Source organism: Chiloscyllium plagiosum, unplaced genomic scaffold, assembly GCF_037043375.1.
Source record: "Chiloscyllium plagiosum isolate Xiang-an unplaced genomic scaffold, Cpla_swu_hap1 HiC_scaffold_27, whole genome shotgun sequence".
Classification (NCBI taxonomy): Eukaryota; Metazoa; Chordata; class Chondrichthyes; order Orectolobiformes; family Hemiscylliidae; genus Chiloscyllium; species Chiloscyllium plagiosum.
Genome location: NW_028270165.1, coordinates 52,987,659 through 52,994,612, shown reverse-complemented (window position 1 = coordinate 52,994,612; position 6,954 = coordinate 52,987,659). Strand labels below are relative to the sequence as shown.

The 6,954-nt window shown below is 46.7% G+C and overlaps 1 non-coding gene across 1 annotated transcript; it reads left to right on the top strand.

Moving 5' to 3' along the window:
• Window positions 1-6,035: 6,035 nt before the first annotated feature.
• trnae-cuc (transfer RNA glutamic acid (anticodon CUC)) lies at window positions 6,036-6,107 on the top strand. The gene has a single exon. It is a non-coding gene; the product is annotated as a tRNA-Glu (tRNA).
• The last annotated feature ends 847 nt before the right edge of the window (window positions 6,108-6,954 follow it).

Sequence of the window (6,954 nt, the reverse complement as noted above, 5' to 3'; positions counted from 1 at the left end):
CGTCGAAAAGAAAGGGAGCTCGCTCCCCGGCTTCTTCTTTAAGATTCAAATCAGTGGAGGGGGAAAAGTATTTCACTCACATTGGGACTGGTGGGTATCTGCAACCCACTGCCTGTTCGGGTGGAACAAGCAGATACCCGCAGAGCTTCTTTTGAGGCGATGAGCCAAGTGTTTGGAAATGAGACTAGAACAGTGAGGGGCTTGAAATCGTGATCGAAATGAAGCAGGCACCTGAGGACAAGGGTATTTCCTTTGCCAGTGAAAGATACTGCTTCACAAAGTTGGGCCTGTGGAAGGGAATCAGTGACGGTGATTATCTTTGGTTGTTGACCTTGTGAAGGTTCCCATTGCTGCGCATGTCCGTGTTAACGTCAGAACTCTGCAGCATGGCGGCGTGAGATACGCACAGGGCCGCGGCGCAATGGATGACGCATCTGACTCCACCTACCTGTTTGAAATGCAGCTCACAGTTTCTTCACACACCCCAATTAATCTTTCTCATTGTCCTGAAGCCGGAATACGGTTTGAATTCCCGATCTGCGGGAATGAGAATCTTTTCACTGTCTCGCGTCAGTAAATGTCCCTGAGAACATCAGAGTCACGTCACAGCGCTGTCAGAGGAGGGGAAGCTGAAAGAGCCCCACACGCTGCTCACGGGCACACTTTCCTTTCCCCAACTCACCGCCTCAACCACTGCGGCTCCTGGGAGTGGAAAGGAAATAATCACCAAAACCCAGTCTTAGCTTTGTGTATCTTCAGAAAATAAGCAAAGGTTCATCCCTTCGGATTTTCTATCCTGGGATGACAGGGATGGGTTTTGTCACTCTTTTGTAGGACATTGCAAGTGGATGTTTTGCAGAAAAGCACCACAATGCCATCTGATTAATCAGGACCTGGATGTTTTCGGTCTTTGAATGTAAGTGTTGTGCTCCAGAACTTTGTTGTTCACAGTTTATAATACTTATCTTCCCAGTCCCCTGTATCACTTATCGAAAATGTTTAATTTGCATCTTGTAATCCTTTCACTGTCTGCTAATGAGGATAGCGTTTCCGTGTTTTACCTAAATTATCTTGACCTTGCATACCTCAAGCCACAAGCTAATTTCACGAGAATACTTTTCCAGTTCAAAAGCCAACTGTTAATGATGGCTCTGTTTCTTGTCACGTATCCAATTTCAGATCGATGTTGTTAATGTCCCTTTTATTCCTTCAGATCCAGGTTTCGCTCACAGGGCTAGAACAGAACTGTCACCAAATACATTTACCAATCTACGTTCATCCTATCGATTGTATTAGCATCATCAACACTTCTCATCAAAATAACTCGAGAGACTTTCACCACAATTTTCTGTGAACAGTTCCACATTAGCTTTGCTGAATGAACCCCAAATTTCTTGAAGTGGCTCCTTATTTTCGGCCCTGATTATTAATCTCTCTATGCATGGGAATGGATCCTTCCCACCCGTTCTATCACTCATCAATGTGTGTAGTTCAGTTCGATCTCCCATCAGCCTCCTCTGTCCTGATCAAATCCAGGGGAACAGGATACGTTGGGACTATGGCGCGGACAGGAAAAGCCCAATACTCACCTTTCCTGTTAGAACCATTCCATGAGAAATTTTAGACCACAACTTTGGGCGTGTAGTTGTCGCCGAACACTTAAGGTGCTGGCGTAGAGATCCTTTGGGGCTCCCCCGCTCAGGGTGGTAACCTGCTGACTATGCTTTCTTCACTGGCGATTTTAAATGACTTCCTGTTGGCTGCATTATCGCTCAAACTTCACAAAACCCGTCTCGATAAAATCCAGTTTTCTCATGTCTGGGAATTGATTGCCATGCAGGAAAATCTGGTTGTGAACAAACAACGTACCAGCCTCACAACGTCAGCTCTGTTTCCCTTTCCACAGATGCTGCTCGACCTGTTGGCTTTCTGCAGTATTCTCTATGTTTATTAGGCACAAGTGCTGCTTTTCATTCAAGAACTTCAATCCCTGTCCTCTGGTAACTGACTCTGGTCAGTGGCAATTGATTCTTCTCATCATTAATCTGCCCATTCCCACCGCTTCTTCTCCCATCATGATCAACAGCCCCAGGAAATCTCCAGTTAACCTTCTTTGCTCCAAAGCGAACATTCCCAACCTTGGGAATGTCTCTCCAAAATGGAAATTCCTCATCCCTGGAAATGAATCATGGCGTACAATTGGGAAGATGTTTTGGCAAAATATTGTCAGTTACGAAATGGAAAAATGTTCATGAAGCAAAACAGAAATCCCAGTCTCCAGCTTTGTGAACCTTGAGAAACTCTTTGGGAAGCGGATTTCGAGGAGAATGAAAGATGAACTGTCCGACTGAGTAGAGACAGTCCAGACACCGTCCCCTTGTTGAAGATTGCGGGAGATTGACTCTGATGTTCTCGGGACATGAACTGATCTGAGACATTGAAAGAATTGTCGTTCCTGCACATCAGGAATTCAAACCCCTTCTCGCCTCCGAGCCAATGAGAGAACTCGGGAACAGGCAAAACACGGAAAGGCTCGAAGGGTGACGGCCCGGAGTAAGAAAGCTAGTTCCTCCTGACATGGATGTGTCTCCAGCCTGTCCCCGGTGTCTCCACAATGAATGTCCCAGGCTTTATTATGGAAAAGTAAAACTGATAGACGCCAACTGGAAATCGAGGCCGGGAGGCTGAATTATGAATTCACTAATAGCCTCCCCTAAGCGATGGCGCAGCCCACGTCATCGCCTGTCTCTGTGGCGCAATTGGTCAGTGCGTTCGGCTGTTAATCGAAAGGTTGGTGGATCGAGCCCACCCAGAGGCGATGAGCTTCTGGTTGCCTGTCACTTTAACACGCCACCCTGTTCCCTGGCCCACATCTCTGTCTCAGACATGCAGCAGTGTTCCAACAAAGCTCTGCTCCAGATGGAAGACAAGCGCCTCATTTTCCGTTTGGAATCCTCCAGTCTTCAAGATCGAGTTCAATATTATTTGGACCCGAACACCCCCATGCCCTTGATCCCTACCACACCCACACGAGGCCGTGTTATCACATCGTCTGCTGTTACACACGACTTATTGTTAGCCAGGAATAGTCTCCATGAACAGTTCGTCACCCTCCGACACAGATCGTTATTCTCTCCTTTGTCCCTCCAATGTTCTCCCTCTGAACTCGTGGCAAAGAGAGCAATGTGGATTGATATCCCTGAGCCAGCTCTTTGTCCCATCTCCAGGAACCAGGTTCTCTCCACTGGCGGATAATTAAACCACTTTGTTGTTGCGTTGACGTGAGGAGATTATATAAATATAAACTTTTCTAAATCCCCACCTTCCGTTGATTGAACTGTGAGTTCACTCTGAATCACAACACGTGTCACAGCGCAATTTGAGGCCCACATTAGCTCTGCTGGTTCTACACAGCAAGTAAATGAGAGTCTCTATTCGTATCATTCTCTTGCCTTCGCCCTGTAAATCTCCACATTGTTACTTTGGACATGACCACCGAATTCCCTTTTTTGTTCTTGAATCTGCCTCCTTGTCACGGTCAGACAGGGACAAGAAAGTGTTCTTCCTAATGTCACTTTTACTTTTTTTTCCAAATGCCTTGAAATCTCTGCCAATTTTTGGGAAATTGAAAGGATTCTCATTCCTGCACATGAGGTTGAATTGATTTAATTTCTAACGTAAAGGACTGCGGATGCTGAGAATCAGAGACACAAAGAGGAGCTGCTGGAGAAACTCAGCCGGTTTGGCAGTACCTGTGGGAGAAAACAGAGTTCTGAAATATTGTCTCTGATTCTCTTTCCACCGATGGTGCCTGACCTGCTGAGTTGCTCCTGCAATTTCTGTTTTTGCTTTTAACTGAAAGTTTATTTCATCTTTCGTGATGAAACAACCAGACTCGCCATGTGCAGATATGTAACCCTTTCGTAACCTGTGAAGTGATTGTATTCAAACAAACCCAGCAATAACTCACTATTTCTCAGCTCTACAGGCAGAGAGACCTGGGAAATGAAGCTGTCAGTGTGGTTCTTTATTCCTGGGTCGAGTGGTTAATACGATGGATTTGAGATCGATTGCGGTTTCCCCACGCAGGTGTGAACCTTGCCGACTATAGTTGAGAAATGTCGTCAAAAAGAAAGGAAGACTGTTCCCCGGTTTCTTCTTTAAGATTCACATCATTGGAGGGGTTGGAAATCTGCAACCCATTGCCTGTCAGGGTGGAACAAGCAGATACGCACAGAGCTACTTTTGAGGCTATGAGCCAAGTGTTTGGAAATGAGACGAGAACAGTGAGGGGCGTGAAGTCGTGATCGAAATGAAGCAGGCACCTGAGGACGAATGTGTTTTATTTGCCAGTGAAAGATACTGCTTCACCAAGTTGGGACAATGGAAGGGAAGCAGTGACGGTGATTATCTTTGGCTGTTCCTCTTGTGAATGTTCCCATTGCTGCGCATGTCCGTGTTAACGTCAGAACTCTGCAGCATGGTGGCGTCAGGTACGCACAGTGCCGGGGCGCAATGGATGACGCATCTGACTCCACCTACCTCTTTGAAATGCAGCTCACAGCTTCTTCACACACTCCAATTAATCTTTCTCATTGTCCTGAAGCTGGCATACGGTTTGAATTCCTGATTTGCGGGAATGGGAATCTTTTTACTGTCTTGCGTCAGTAAGTGTCCCTGAGAACATCAGAGTCACGTCACATCGCTGTCAGAGGAGGGGAAGCTGAAATCGCCCCACACGCTGCTCATGGACATATTTCACTTTCTCCAACTCACCTCCCCAACCACTGCAGCTCCTGGGAGTGGAAAGGGAACAAACACCAAAACCCAGTCTCAGCTTTGTAAATCTTCAGGAAATAAGAAATCTGTTCATCCTGTTGGATCTTCGATCCTGGCCTGACAGCGTTGATTTTAAATGGCTGTCCAGTCAGTGCCGATTCGTTTTGGCTGAAAAACATCTTCCTTATCTCATCCCAGCATTTCTTGCCACAGAGAACTGTGCGGCAGAGTTCATGTATATATTTCCTTGTATGGTATTTTGTAAATAATATTCGTTTGCGGGTTGTTTGTATAGGCTATTCCAGGTTCATTAGCCGCTCTTTAAGTGTGTTGGTAGGTTTGTGGGCTACCATGATGCTGAGAGCGTTGAGTTGTCTGGACATCATTTCCCAGATCTCTTTTATGTAAAGTAATGTGGCTAGGGTTTCTGCACACGTTGTGTCTGCTTGTGTCAGTTTGTTGATGTGAAATCGACATACTGGGTTTATTGGGTAGGCAAAAGTGCGGATTGCAGATGCTGGAAACCAGAGTTTAGATCAGAGTGGTGCTGGAAAAGCACAGCAGGTCAGACAGCTTCCGAGGAGCAGGAAAATCGACTTTTCGGTCAAAAGCCCTTCATCAGGAATGGAAACAGGACACCTCCAGGGCGGAGAGATAAATTGGGGGGTGGGGGTGTGCTGGGCCGAAGGTAGCAAAGAGTACAGTAGGTGAATGGGGGTGGGGATGGAGGTGAAAAGTCAGAGAGGAGGGTGGAGCGGATAGGTGGGAAGGGAGATTGGCAGGTAGGACAGGTCATGAGGATAGCACTGTGCTGGAAGTTTGGAACTGAAGTAAGGTGTGGGGAGGGGAAATGAGGAAACTGGTGAAGTCTACATTAATGTTCTGGGTTTGAAATTATCCGAGGCGGAAGATGGGGCGTTCTTCCTCCAGGCATCGGGTGTGGAGGGAGCGGCGATGGAGGAGGCCCAGGACTTGCATGTCCTCGGCAGAGTGGGAGGGGGTGTTGAAATGTTGGGCCAGAGGGCGATGGGGTTGATTGTTGCGGTTGTCCTGGAAATATCCCCTCAAGTGCCGTGACTGGACTCTGCGAGGAGTCTCCAGCCTCCCCAATGTAGAGGAGACCGCATCGGGAGCAATGGATACAAGAAATGACATTGTTGGATGCACAGGTGAAAGCTTGCTGACGACCGCGGCCCAGGTTCGATTTCCGGGCAGGAAAGTAATTTTTAGGAGAGCTGACAAGCGGAATCCGCATCTCCCTGGTGGTCTAGTGGTTAGGATTTGGCGCTCTCACCGCCGCGGCCCGGGTTCGATTCCCGGTCAGGGAAACCATTTTTAGGGGTGCAGGCTACCATTCTTCTTAAATGCGCTGTGTAATTATTTATAGTCGTTCCTGGGTGCTGCAGTGTATCGTGGCTCGTTGAAATAGTGTCCTGATTCAGATTTGTTTGTATGTGGAGGGATGATTGCTTCTGTAGTTAAGTACTTGGTTCGTGTGTGTTGTTTTCCTGTAGAGGCTGTTTTGAATTTACCATTGACATTTGCTCTACTGTGACATCCAGAAATGGCACTTTGTTGTTGTTCTCCTCTTTTGTGAATTTTATGTCAGCGAGGATATTGTTGATGGTGTTGTAGGTTTCCTCTAATTTGTTTCATTTTTTGATGACAAAAGTGTCATCACCGTCGTGGACCCAAAGTTTGGGTGGATCGTTGGAAGGGCTGTTTGTTCGAGTCTCTGCATTATTGCTTCTGCGAGGAATCCTGATACTGGTGGTTTCATGGGTATTTCGTTGATTTGTTTGGAGGGCTTGTTACTGAATACGAAGTGGGTGGTTAAGACACAGTTCTACGAGGTTGACAGTGCTATCTTTGCTGATGAAGTTGGTGCTGTGTTTGTGTCTCTGGTTCTTCGAGTAGTGTCTCCAGTTTTCTTTGGCCAAGTTGATGTTAATGGATGTGAACAGGGCTGTTATGTCAAAGAACAGCATTATTCCATCCTCTTCTATCTTAGTGTCTTTGGTGTTCAGGAATTCTTGGATGGAGTAAATGGAGTGGCGTGAATCTTCGACTTGGTGTTTTCAGTGGAGGCCTTTGACTAGTCTGCATATTGGTGTTCCAAATGGTGAAGCTTTGGGCCTGAGGGGGGCTCCTGGTTTGAAGAGAAGAACAACAACA